Raw genomic sequence first — 14,739 nt, 5'->3', positions numbered from 1 at the left:
AATTATTTATTGCAACAATTAGTGCTCTCAAACGGGTCGCGTCGGGCGGGTCAACTCGGGTCGGATCGGGTCAGCTCGGGTCGAATTGTCGGGTCAGGCTACTCGGGTCGGGTTGTCAGGTCGGATTATTCGGGTCGGGTTGTCGGGTCGGGTCAATCGGGTCAGCTTGGGTCGGGTCAATTGGATCAGCTCGGGTCGGGTCAATCGGATCAGATCGGGTCGGGTTGGGTCAATCGGGTCGGATCGGGTCATCGGGTCGGGTCAGTCAATTCGTGTCACGGGGCGGGGCGGGGCGGTCTTCAATCCGACCCGACCCGACCCGTTGAGAGCACTACCAACAATTATGTACTCCGGAGGGGGTGGTTTCCAACTTCAGGACCAAAGAGTCCCACAGGAGTTTTACCTTAAAGAACGACTGATAAAGAGAAAGGATGTTGAATATGACTCAGCACTGACTTAATTTTAAAAAAAGAAAAAAGGACCTATAATCTCAGACGTCTAGTTAAATTTTATACTTATCAATAGTTTCAAGGTTGTGTTTCTGGAGAATATTTTGAATTTGATATGACGAGTGTTTTTATCATTAGCTTACAGACGAGGAAGGATCAGAAACTAAGGTTACAAAGCTAATATTTCTGGGGTTTCCTCTTTATAGAGAAATGAGGAATGTGCGATAATTTTACGATCTGCAGTTGGTAACTATGCGGAGTTTCAGCCATCCGCCACCTACGGCGCTAGTAGTAGGTAAACACGAATGGCGACTCGTTTGGAAAACTGATCTTGCGAAGAAGTCCACTCAGTTATTCCGTTTCTGTAGACGAAAAATGTAACCGCGGCTGAAATTCACCGGCAGCTGGTAGAGGTTAACGAAGATACTGTAATATCTCGTCAGCATGTCGCAGAATGGTGTCGAAAGTTCGTGGGGAAACATCACCTTAGAGATGAGTACAGTGGCCGACCCAACACGGCATCAACAGATTTGAACACAGCTTAAGAGTTTTCATCCCGGCGAAATTAAAATACCGCTAATTTTACAGTATTTATGTGATATCTTCAAATAGATAAAAGATAATTGAAATGTGAAACAAGAGCGCCCTAGACAATATTATTTTGCGTGAGGTACCGTTATCACAAGTCACCTAGTGGCTTTATGTTTTCTGCTGTTTAGAAACGCGAAAATAAATGCCGATTTTCAAAATGGCTCGAAATCGAAAGCAGATAAGTGAGTCGTGATAACGGTTTCTCATGTTAAATGATATTGTCTAGGGCGCTTTTGTTCCACATTTCAATTATCTTTTATCTATTTGAAGATATCACATAATTAATGTAAAATTAGCGGTATTTTAATTTCGTCGGGATGAAGACTCTTAAAATGGAGGAGCTGATTCAGGGCAACAGAAAGATCAAGTTACAGCATCTGATGACAGAATTGGATATGTCCTTCGGAAGCGTTCATCACATTGTGAACGACGAGGAGGTGAAACACTTCGTGACAAAGTGGCTGAACACACAAGGACAGGAATTTATCTTCAAACTCATCCCACGATGCGATAAGTGTTTCAACTGATATGGAGACTATGTCGAAAAATAACCTAATGTATGTACTGTCTGTTGGCTGTATTGGTTGTATGAAATCACATATACACGTTTCACTATAGGCTTTGAAACCTTACTTTCTGATCATCCCTCATATCTCAGACTTTAACTGCAGTGTTCAAAACAGGACGACATGAAACAGAAAATAAGAATAATAGCAAATTGGATTTATTTAAAGGTAAAAACGAGTATTTCCTCAAAAGGTGGAAAAAATGATTTTCATGAGAAAACTGTAAAGAAATTAAATAAGATATAACAAATGGAAATATACTAAAATAAAACTCAAAACTAAAAACTAACAAGGAAAGTACTAAAAGTGGTACACAGGGATCTACATGTTTTAATATCGTTTGAAAGGTGACACTGAATAGACTAAATATGTGAAATATCTCGCTTGAATGGGACCGGTAGGGGGCGTGGCGACCATTTAAAGATCAGAACAAGGCACGCTACGGAACACTAGAAAACGTGGACAAAATAGGAAACTATTATGTAATTGTTTTGAGACGTGGTATATATAGGTTTAAAAAGTAGCTGAATACGAATTTGACATCAAATGTTTACAAATCAAAATGGTGGATAGAAATTACCAAAAAAAAAAAGCTAGGGTCTGAAATTGGCTAATTATAGATATTCGACGTCGCTATATATGAATAGCATACCAAAAGTGTAAAATTCATATTGATGGATCGAAGATGGCGGACAAAATGCAAAACACTGCTATGGAACTGAAACATTGCAATGGCAGTGAAAAGGTGCGCATTTTGGAGTGCCAATGTGCATTATACTTCAGCAACTGTCTTTCTGGTATTACATGATGCCGTTTACACTTGTAGCCCCTAGGTCAGGGGCAAAAGTGAGGGACAACGAGGAGAACGTCATCCTCCACTTCTTAAAAATATCTATGGCGTCTCTCACTTCTTAAAAAAATACAACGGGCAAAGATAGTCACGGAGGATGTCGTGATGGCATACGTTCCCCTACCTTTTCACATCCATTCTACCCCTGCCCTACGTATGCATTGCTGTGAGTAACATACGTGTAAGAGGATAAGGTAAAGAGTGTACAATGACTAATGATAATAGTAGAGAGCAAAGAAACTGGTGTAACACTGGATTTTACGACAAAGTACATAAGAACATGCAATACAAGATTCTTTCTGCTTGCAGTTATGGTAAAATGGGCTTGTCGAAAGAAAAAGCAATGTTCTTGACACCTTGAAGTGCAACATATGGTACATCAAAACCCGATTTTTATCAAGCGTACCTAAACAAGGGGCAATAAAGTGTCGACTGAGATTGATTCAAAACGAGGCTATGAATTTTCAAGACATTTTCACGCCTGTGCAGCAGTGCTTCATTTCCTCTAAAGAAGGCATGTTCAGTGAACCGTTTCAGGAAATCTTTCCACTGATGGAAGCAAGACATAACCAGTGGTTGCATGAAAGCAGTGAAACTTGGTGGAAGGATTTTTAATGTAACCGCAACGCTTCATCTTGGTAACGTTTGAGCACTCCAAGCATCGACAACAAGAACAGCCCTCTTTACTGGAAAGCTCTCTACGTTAGGTTTGAGGACATTACGGAAGAAATCGCCAACCAATTCCTTGTTTAACTGCCCGGGTTGCGAGCATCGAATGATAACATTCTGGTAATCGGGAAGTATTATGGTGGGAGGAAACTGACCCCCACTGTCTTGCAAGCAAACAAACATTCGTGATAACAACTGCCCCTCCATTGACAGAGTAGTAGTCCCCCCCGTTGGCGCGAATGACTCATCCTCACTCTCTTTTATGACCGGGGTGAAAGGTCAATGACCTGGCCCGGGGTCAATGACCTAGGGGTACCTAGGACCCCCCCTCTAAATTTTGGCAGGGGTACCTTGGCCCACCCCTTAAATTTTGGCAGTGGTACATAGGACCACCCCCCTTAAATTTTGGAAATTGCCAAATCTAAAAATTTGGTATGGTAGCCTAGGACCATAGTATGTACCTCTATCAGTATTCGGGGTCTATGTCGTTCCCTTTCATGGGTAAAAAATTGCCAAAAATAGAAATTTCGGCCTAATTTTTTGACCTAATTTATCCCCTTTGATGAGGTGTTATTACCTTATATAGTTATATGGGCGTATACAGGGTTTCATTACCTTTCATAAGACATGGGTATATTTGTGCACCCCTTGAGAAATTTGGGAGGGGTACCTTGGCCCACCCCTTCAATTTTGGAAATTGCCCAATTTCAACATTTGGTATTATAGTACAGGACCCTAATATGTATTATGATAAATTTGGATGGTCCACCTCGTTTCCTTTTAGGGGTACCAAATTGCCAAAATATAAACGTAAGCAATACGTTGTACCACGTGTTTGGTTTTTGGCTCAATTTATCCCCTTTGATGAGATGTTATTACCTTATATGGTTATATGGTCATGTATAGGGGTCCATTACCTTTCATAAGACATGGGTATATTAATGCACCCCGGGAAGGGTACCATGGCCCACCCCTTAAATTTTGGAAATTGCCCAATTTCAACATTGGGTATTATAGTATTGGACCCTAACATGTATTATGATAAATTTGGGTGGTCCACCTCGTTCCCTTTTAGGGGTACAAAATTGCCAAATTTTAGTACAACCACATGTTTGGTTTTTTGGCTCATTTTATTCCCTTGGATGAGGTCCTATTACCTTATATGATTATATGGTCATGTATAGGGGTCCATTATCTATTATAAGACATGGGTACATTGGTGCACCCCGGGAGGGGTACCTTGGTCCACCCCTTAAATTTTGGAAATTGCCCAATTTCAACATTTGGTATTATAGTACAGGACCTCAATATGTATCATGATAAATTTGGATGGTCCACATCGTTCCCTTTTAGGGGTACAAAAATTGCCAAAATATAAACGTTGTACCACGTGTTTGTTTTTTTGGTCCATTTTATCCCCTTTGATGAGATTCTATGATTACAGGGGTTCATTTCTTATCATAAGACATGGGCACCCTTCTTAAATTTTGGCAATGGGGGTCCACTGAAATTGTCCAATTGAAGCATAGTACAGGACCTCAATATGTTTCGGTGGTCCTATTACCAAATTTGTTTAGTACAACCACGTGTTCGGTTACTGACTCAATTAAGGTTATAAGGTATGGATGGGTATCCCCTTTCAATTTGGTAGGACCCTTCGGGTGTAGTACAGTCACGTGATCGATGATTTGGTTTTAATGCGCGACGAGGTCCCTGGTCAATGTTCTCTAGGAATTAGGTGGAAACTTTGAACAAGATTCTTGGCACTTAAAACTTTTTTTTCAACTTTTCAAACTAAAAAAAAATCAAAACAAAAATTGAAACGAAAACTTTTAAACAAAAATCTTGAAACTAAAAATTTTTCAAAACAAAAATTTGAAACGAAAAATTTAAAACAAAAATTTCGAAACAAAAATTTTCAACAAAAAATTTGAAACGAAAAATTTTCAAACAAAAAATTTTGAAACAATAAATTTACAAACAAAAAAAAATTTTGAAACGAAAAAATTTTTAAACAAAATTTGAAACAAAAATTTTGAAACAAAAAAAAATTTTAAACAAAATTTTTGAAACAAAAATTTCAAAACAAATTTGAAACGAAAAATTTTCAAATAGAATTTAAATCAAACAGTGATCATCTTTCACGGTTAACCGTTAAACTTTATCCGGTTTTTAACTATTCGATTAACAAATAAACGGTTTTCAACTATTCGATTAACAAATAAACGGTTTTCAATTATTCGATAAAGAGATGAACGGTTTTTTCCTTTTCACACCAGTGAGTGCAAGAATTGTTGTACTCGCTTTAAATACGCATCATTTTTGAAACAAGGTGTTAGTGTTCATCATGGATACACAGTGGAAACATCCATTTACCTGTATTCTCGCAGGGCCTAGTGGGTGTGGAAAAACGTATTTTGTGAAGCGATTACTGTCACATCTCCCAACCATGATCAATGCAAAATTTCGTAAGATATATTGGTATTATGCAGAATGGCAAGACGTGTATGCAACAATGCCAGTTCCAGTAGAATTTCACGAAGGACTTCCACGAATGAAAGATTTTCAGCCTCAAGATGGACCACATTTGATTATTATTGATGACCATATGCGAGAAGTGAATAGTGATATTGTTGATATGTTCACAAAAGGATCACATCATCGAAATATTAGTGTGATTTTTATAACACAAAATGTATTTCATCAAAGTAAAGCAAATAGAAATATGAGTTTAAATTGTTCGTATTTGGTGTTGTTTAAAAATCCACGTGACAAGTCACAAATCAAGCATATGAGTTATCAAATCATGCCTGAGCATCCACTGTTTCTACAAGAAAGTTATGCAGACGCAACAAGAAATCCACATGGTTATTTACTGATGGATCTTAAACAAGATACACCCGATGAAATGCGATTTCGTACAAATATTTTTCCCGACGATTTGCATCATTATGTTTACGTACCAACAAAACATGTTTAAATTATTGTGCATGTGAAAAGAATGACTTAGTCTGTCACGATGTCTCCTACAGTGAAACACGCTGATCTGCTACGTGCTCTGCACAAAGCTAAACCAAGATTGCGTAAAGCTATTATTGCCAATGCAGACGCTTCATTAATTCATAGTATTTGTGAATGTTGTTATAATGTCTTAAAAGGCAATGTTCCACTGACAAGTGCACAGAAGTCAAGATTAAAGCGTTACAAGAACACGCTCCGCTATCTCGTAGACAATACAAAATCATTGGATAAAAAGAAGAAACATTTAGCCGTACAACAAGGAGGATTCTTACCTGCATTACTTGCACCTATTGTAGGAAGTGTGTTATCCAGTATTTTGTTTAAACAATAAACATCATGGAACATAGCAAGAAGATGGTTTTAGTGCCACCAGAAATGCTTCAACGAATGCATGCATCATCATCCCGTGCGAGTGAAAATCGAGAATCTAATCTCGATCGTGAAATGCAATCCATATTGAATACATCGTATCCAAGTGATGAAGAAAAATGGAATCAGTACAATAGAATATTACAGAAATATCTTTATGTGATACGTAAACAAGAAGAACCAATACCACTTACAATTACATCAATGAAACCTGATGGTGACGTCCCGAATGTTGACGATAGCACGAAACAAGAAATTTTAGCCGCAATACCACAAATGTATCGTAAGAAAGCCGAACTACTATTCCGTCGTTTAAAACAAGATGACGCAATTACGTGGGATCATAAAGGAACAGTGTACATCAACGATAATAAACTACATGGATCCAATATTGTAGATTTAATGTGTGATGTGACTCGACCGAGGAAACATTCTAATCCTCAAGGCTGGGAATTGTTTTGCAACTACCTTGCATCGTCAAACACACCTCAAGAATTGATTGGTAATCCACGGAGATTAAACTATATTGTCAAGCATAATAGTACAACAGCATCTGAAGGATCTGCACCACCAAAACCGGCACCTGAATTATTTTCTTCCGGAGAAGAAGAAGAAGAAGAAGAAGATGATGATGTTTTAGAAGTCCGACCAAAAAGAAAACGTATCATTCCACAATGGTCAACGTACAAACCATGAACAAAAAGTTGAAATCCATTTATTACAATCCAGCACATCCTGCATCGTTTTCTACTGCAAAGAAATTATGGCAAGCCACAGGAAAATCTATACCTCTAACCAAAATAAAACTTTGGTTAAACAAACAACCTACCTACACGTTACATCGTCCTGTACGTCGTCGTTTCCGTAGAGATTTTTATCTTGTCAACAATATTGATGATCAATGGGAATGTGATTTAAATGATTTACAATCACTTCAAAACTATAATGACAATTACCGCTATATTCTTACAGTGATTGATGTGTTTAGTCGCTACGGGTGGGCTGTACCACTAAAATCAAAAAGTGCCGAGGATATAGTGAATGCATTTGAAATGATTTTCCAGGAGAGGAAACCAATTGTACTACGTAGTGATCAAGGAACTGAATTTACCAACAAGACAGTACAAAAGTTTCTCAGAAAACACAACGTGCAACATGTCACAACAAAGGATCCAGATATTAAAGCCAGCATCGCAGAAAGATTTAATCAGACATTGAAACATCGTATGTGGAAATACTTTACCAAATATCAAACATACAATTACATCAAAGTATTGCCTTTACTTGTAAAAGCATACAATGAAAGTCGGCATTCCAGTATTAAAATGGCACCTGCAAACGTTTCTCAGGACAATTTACTGGAGGTGTGGCATAACTTATACGACAAAAAGCTACAACGTTCAAAACAAGATACGGATTTATCTGTTGGTGATACTGTTCGTATAAGTAAAACAAAACGTATCTTTGACAAGGGTTACCTCGAGAACTGGACTTGGGAAATATTCAGAGTAAAAGCCATTGTACCAAGAAACCCACCAGTGTATCGACTAGAGGATTTAAATCATCAACTTATCGATGGTGTTTTCTACAGAGAAGAATTACAACCAGTACCGCTCCCTTCGACGTTCCTCATCGATAAAATATTACGTACAAGAACAAAAGGTCGCAGAAAGGAGTATCTCGTCCAGAGGAAAGGATATCCTTCCTCATTCAATTCGTGGATCCCTGCAACTTCATTGAAGAAGAAGAAGAATGGAACCTGATCAAGATTTTTACGTTACACTTCCCAGTAATAGTTCCATGGATTATTTTCCAGAAAATACATTGACTTCATATATTACGAAATTACAACGACGTGTAGAGTTTCGCCAGAAATGGGATGTGGCAATTGTAGAGATTCATTATCCACATTCCTTGCTGAACATTAACAGTGAAAACAATAAAATATATTACAAATCATCAAGTAGTAATGATCAGGAACCGTGGAAGGTTGTAACGATCCCTGTACGCTATTATAACAATATACGGGATCTTATTCATGCAATTAATATACATCATAAAGAAACCAATTTATTTATATCTCATGACGCAACTAATAATATATGCCTCATAAGACATCCCAAAAAGGAAATCCATACTTCTGTACAATTGTCACCAAGTGTTAGTTTAATGCTTGGATTTGAACCGAAAAGTGATTTAAAAGATATGGAAAAGGGACAATATACACCGGATGTACGATTAGGCTTACCATCACAAATGTACGTCTATTGTGACATTATTGAATCTGTCATTGTTGGAGATACAATGGTACCCTTGCTACGAATTGTCAACATGGATCCTGTGAATCATACTTTTGGAAGTCATGCAGTACAAATCTTTAATCCTGCACATTATGTTCCGGTGGAAAAAATGAATTTTGAGCAAATACAAATCGATATAAGGGATAGCACAGGTCATCGGATGCCATTCACCTTTGGTACGGTGTGTACAAAACTACATTTCCGTCGTCGTCGTCATGACTGATCCGTATTTGCAATACTACCAAAAACAAGCGTTTTCCGGTATCGGCAACGTCTATGTGGGAAGTCCCTATCAAGCAGGACATGGCATTGGAAGTTTCCTTGGTGGCTTATTTCGTTCAGTGTTACCACTTGTGAAGCAAGGCGCTAAAACTGTGGGAAAAGAATTATTAAAATCAGGTGCCAATATGATTAATGATGTTGTGATCTCGAATCAACCGCTGGAAGAATCGTTTCATCAACGTATGCAAGAGGCAAAAACAAATTTACAAGAAAAAGCTAAAAACAAGTTGAAAACTATGCTGGGAAGTGGATATCATAAACGAAAATGGGATGACTGCTCTCAGTTTGAGGTTGACCTTCCAACGATCAACAACACCATCAATCCTACAAAGAGACGTAAATTATCACATAAGAAGAAGAAGAGATCATTGGCATCGTCACCAGATATTTTTGATTAATTCAACGATGGCTTTCTTACATCATCAATCCTGTGAATGTGTAAAAAGTGAATTGGACATTTTTTCAACGTTGCCCACGCAAACCAGTGTTCTGGACAATCGTATTATAGGCTACAAACCAATTAGTTCAATAGCTGAAAATTCACCAATAGAATTTGTAGTGAGTGGTAGCAGTGATGAATATATTGATTTACCACAAACCTTATTATACATGCAAGCACAAATTGTGAAACCAGATGGTTCCTCCTTCATCAATACGGATAAAGCAATTGCACCTGTCAATGATTTTCTAAATGCTATGTTTAGTGAAGTACAAATCTACTTGAACAATAAACTGATTTCATTTCCGTCACATAATCATCCATATCGTTCGTACATGGAAAAACTACTCAATTATAGTGATGGAGCTAAAAATACACATTTACAAACAGCAATGTGGTTTCAAGATACGGCTGGTCATATGAACGCAACCACAAGTGAGAACAAAGGATTTCAACAACGCTATGAACTGACAAAACAAAGTATGAAATTCGATATGATTGGACATCTTCATTGTGACATTTTTAATCAAGATAAATTTTTAATTCATGGAGTGGAATTACGTGTGAAACTTATTCCTGCAAAGCCAAACTTTTGTCTCATGGCCGGTGAAAGTGGTGTCAATGCAAAAATCAATATTCTAGATGCATCGTTGCAGGTGAAAAAAGTCAGCATCAGCCCTAGTGTCAAATTGGCACACAATAAAATTTTACAATCTACACCGGCAAAGTATCCTCTGACAAGGGTTCAAATGAAATCATTTACCATCCCGAAGGATATACAATCCAAAACTATTGATAACCTGTTTATGGGAACATTGCCAAATCGTATTATTGTAGGATTTACATCAAATGAAGCATCCAGTGGAACTATTACCACCAATCCATTTGAATTTCAACATCTAAAAATTAATTTCTTTACATTGTACGTGGATGGAAAAGCTGTACCTTCAAAACCATTGCAACCCAACTTTGAAGAAAATCTCTACATTTCATCGTACCACACATTGTTCTCAGGCTCTGGCATACATTTTACCAATACTGGAAATACAATTTCAAGAGCCGACTACAAGAATGGATATACACTGTTTGTATTTGACCTAACTCCCGATTCTTCTGCTGGAGATTGTCACTATTGGAATTTACAACGACATGGAGCCATCCGATTGGAAGTTCATTTCCAAGAGAAATTAGCAGCACCTGCAAACTGTATTGTGTATGGAGAGTTTTCCTCACTCCTAGAGATAGACCACCAGCGCAACATTATCCTGGACTTTTAAATTACAAGGTACGTATACGTTATGTATCATTTCCATTCACGATGTTGAATACATTACAATTAGCTAGTGCTTTAAACGGTAGTCCATTATTCAGAAATCATTTTACCGGGGTATTTGCAAGCGATGAGTTGCCCTCACGGATTTCTCTACCTCTGGCAATCATTGTAAATACAGATCCATCCACAAAACTAGGAAGTCATTGGATTGCAATTTATATTGATCATCGCGGTGTTGGAGAATATTTTGACAGCTATGGCCTTCCTCCTTATGTACCACAACATGTTGCATTCTTAAAACTTCATTGTATATACTATAAATATAATAATAGCCAAATGCAAAGTCTTGGTTCATCCGTATGTGGCTATTATGCTTATTTTTATTTGTGCTGTAAAGCCCAAGGAAAATCTCTGCGTGATATTCAATATTTGTTCACAACAGTACCCACGGTTAATGATCGTAGACTGTTGCAATATACCTTCCAGGTAATTTTATCATATTTATCATTGTAAGTGTATTTGTTTTATCATCATCTATTTCTATACTAATCATCTTTTTCCTCGTTCTTTTTTACAGAATTCACAATACGAAGCTTTGCAAACGGGTGCTATGCTGCAAAACATGGAAACAAATCATCGCAATCAAGAAGAGGAGGCGGTCTAATGAAGAAACCCAGCTCAATATACAAACATTGTCAATAAGAAAGAAAAAGAAGAAACCAGAAAAATGAATAAAATACAATTTATGCTTATTTATGTGTTTTTATTGTCCATTCCATATACAACGTTATCAGATTCTCCTAAAGAACTGTGCGATATAAGACGAGAACCCTGTGCAAAGTTTCCACCTAATTCCTAGAGAACATTGACCAGGGACCTCGTCGCGCATTAAAACCAAATCATCGATCACGTGACTGTACTACACCCGAAGGGTCCTACCAAATTGAAAGGGGATACCCATTCATACCTTATAACCTTAATTGAGTCAGTAACCGAACACGTGGTTGTACTAAACAAATTTGGTAATAGGACCACCGAAACATATTGAGGTCCTGTACTATGCTTCAATTGGACAATTTCAGTGGACCCCCATTGCCAAAATTTAAGAAGGGTGCCCATGTCTTATGATAAGAAATGAACCCCTGTAATCATAGAATCTCATCAAAGGGGATAAAATGGACCAAAAAAACAAACACGTGGTACAACGTTTATATTTTGGCAATTTTTGTACCCCTAAAAGGGAACGATGTGGACCATCCAAATTTATCATGATACATATTGAGGTCCTGTACTATAATACCAAATGTTGAAATTGGGCAATTTCCAAAATTTAAGGGGTGGACCAAGGTACCCCTCCCGGGGTGCACCAATGTACCCATGTCTTATAATAGATAATGGACCCCTATACATGACCATATAATCATATAAGGTAATAGGACCTCATCCAAGGGAATAAAATGAGCCAAAAAACCAAACATGTGGTTGTACTAAAATTTGGCAATTTTGTACCCCTAAAAGGGAACGAGGTGGACCACCCAAATTTATCATAATACATGTTAGGGTCCAATACTATAATACCCAATGTTGAAATTGGGCAATTTCCAAAATTTAAGGGGTGGGCCATGGTACCCTTCCCGGGGTGCATTAATATACCCATGTCTTATGAAAGGTAATGGACCCCTATACATGACCATATAACCATATAAGGTAATAACATCTCATCAAAGGGGATAAATTGAGCCAAAAACCAAACACGTGGTACAACGTATTGCTTACGTTTATATTTTGGCAATTTGGTACCCCTAAAAGGAAACGAGGTGGACCATCCAAATTTATCATAATACATATTAGGGTCCTGTACTATAATACCAAATGTTGAAATTGGGCAATTTCCAAAATTGAAGGGGTGGGCCAAGGTACCCCTCCCAAATTTCTCAAGGGGTGCACAAATATACCCATGTCTTATGAAAGGTAATGAAACCCTGTATACGCCCATATAACTATATAAGGTAATAACACCTCATCAAAGGGGATAAATTAGGTCAAAAAATTAGGCCGAAATTTCTATTTTTGGCAATTTTTTACCCATGAAAGGGAACGACATAGACCCCGAATACTGATAGAGGTACATACTATGGTCCTAGGCTACCATACCAAATTTTTAGATTTGGCAATTTCCAAAATTTAAGGGGGGTGGTCCTATGTACCCCTGCCAAAATTTAAGGGGTGGGCCAAGGTACCCCTGCCAAAATTTAGAGGGGGTGGTCCTAGGTACCCCTAGGTCATTGACCCCGGGCCAGGTCATTGACCTTTCACCCCGGTCATAAAAGAGAGTGAGGATGAGTCATTCGCGCCAACGGGGGGGACTACTACTGACAGAACAGGTTGTATAGGTATAAATGCCTGCGAGTATTTAACTGCGGGTCAGGTGTTGTATTTTTTTTTCCTGTGTGCGATAATGTGCTGTTCGATAGCAATGGTCGGTATTCAAAATTTGATTTCGACCAAAGTTTGGGTAAATGGTATCCACAAAATCGAGATGAAATTCAATGCTCTGATCGACTTCGATTCGAGAGACTTCTTTGTAGATGTGAAAATACAAATTCTTTTGGATGACAGACGAAAACGTTTCTTAAATATTTGAATCCAAATATGTGAAGCTTTAAAACCCGTAAGACCAATAAGCTTGGCCTGATAAAGGACTCACCGTCGAATCGTTTGCTCGTGACCTGATACCCCTCACTCTCGTGTTAGAATGAACTGTTACAAACAATATTTAATCACCAACGAATACTTTTCATGCTGTATTCTCTGTTGGTCAACATAGTTTTGACACCTACATAAATACGTGCGATGGTAGAAGACGACCACTGTTGATAGTCTTTCTGCGCCTGTACGACACGCTGTGCATAGTCCAAACGTATAAAAGCATTTGCAGAAACCTGCGATTGTCCTGAAGCATCCATATTCTCATAAATTACACCAATATCGTCAGTAGCGAAAGCACATCACAGTGTATTTCATCAATCGTTTCGTAATCGAATTGATCTTTGTTGTCCATCGAATTGACCATAGAGACTATTCTCTCTACTAGTTGTATCTCTTTCCGAGATGGATTTCCATCCACGGAATTTATTTGACCATCACTCATCTTCACACTAATATGGGTGGGGTGAATTAGTTTCCGGAAAGCCCACAGAAATAGAGATGGTATCGAGACCTGGGTTCGTTTCGACTTCGTGTCGATTTGGAAAAGCACATCTTGATCTCGAATTCGATGCGAGATCGAGACTAGTTTCGGTGTCGGTGCCATCCCTACTCATGACAGTGAACATTTGTCATACATATGGCTCACAAGTGTACACGGCATAATGTAAAAATGAAATGAAATCTTTGAGTTTTACGTCCCACGGTTACGGCATAATTTGATACCAGAAACACAGAAGTGGAATCATAAATATGTTCTAAACTCTAACGCATACTTCTCAGTGTCATTATTCGGATATTTAGATGGTATCTGTAAATAATCGCAACGTACCCTACAAGTGCCATTGAAGCGAGATGTTACAGATGTAAAGTGTACTTGGTGCGAGCTTTCCAATTATATATAACACATGCCGATCCCTGTGTATCTCTTCGGGGACTGGGAGGGAGTTGAGAGTAAAATAATTATTGTCTATGATTGCAATCTGTTCGTATTACAGAACTTCCATGTGCGCTAGAAACACTTCCCTGCATTCCGTGTCTCAATTTTGAGATGACTATAGAAAACACGCTTCCTGTTTCTTGTAAAGCATCACCTGCCAATACTTGCCCCGTTATGTACTAAACATATTTTGCTACACATGTTCAATAATCTCATATGTCCGTCCTGTACATATTTGTTTGCACTTTTGTCCGCCATATTGGATCCGTCATATTGTATTTTTC

Source organism: Thermobia domestica, chromosome 11 (genome assembly GCF_964235325.1).
Source record: "Thermobia domestica chromosome 11, izTheDome1.hap1.1, whole genome shotgun sequence".
Taxonomy (NCBI): domain Eukaryota; kingdom Metazoa; phylum Arthropoda; class Insecta; order Zygentoma; family Lepismatidae; genus Thermobia; species Thermobia domestica.
This window is presented reverse-complemented; position numbering follows the sequence as displayed.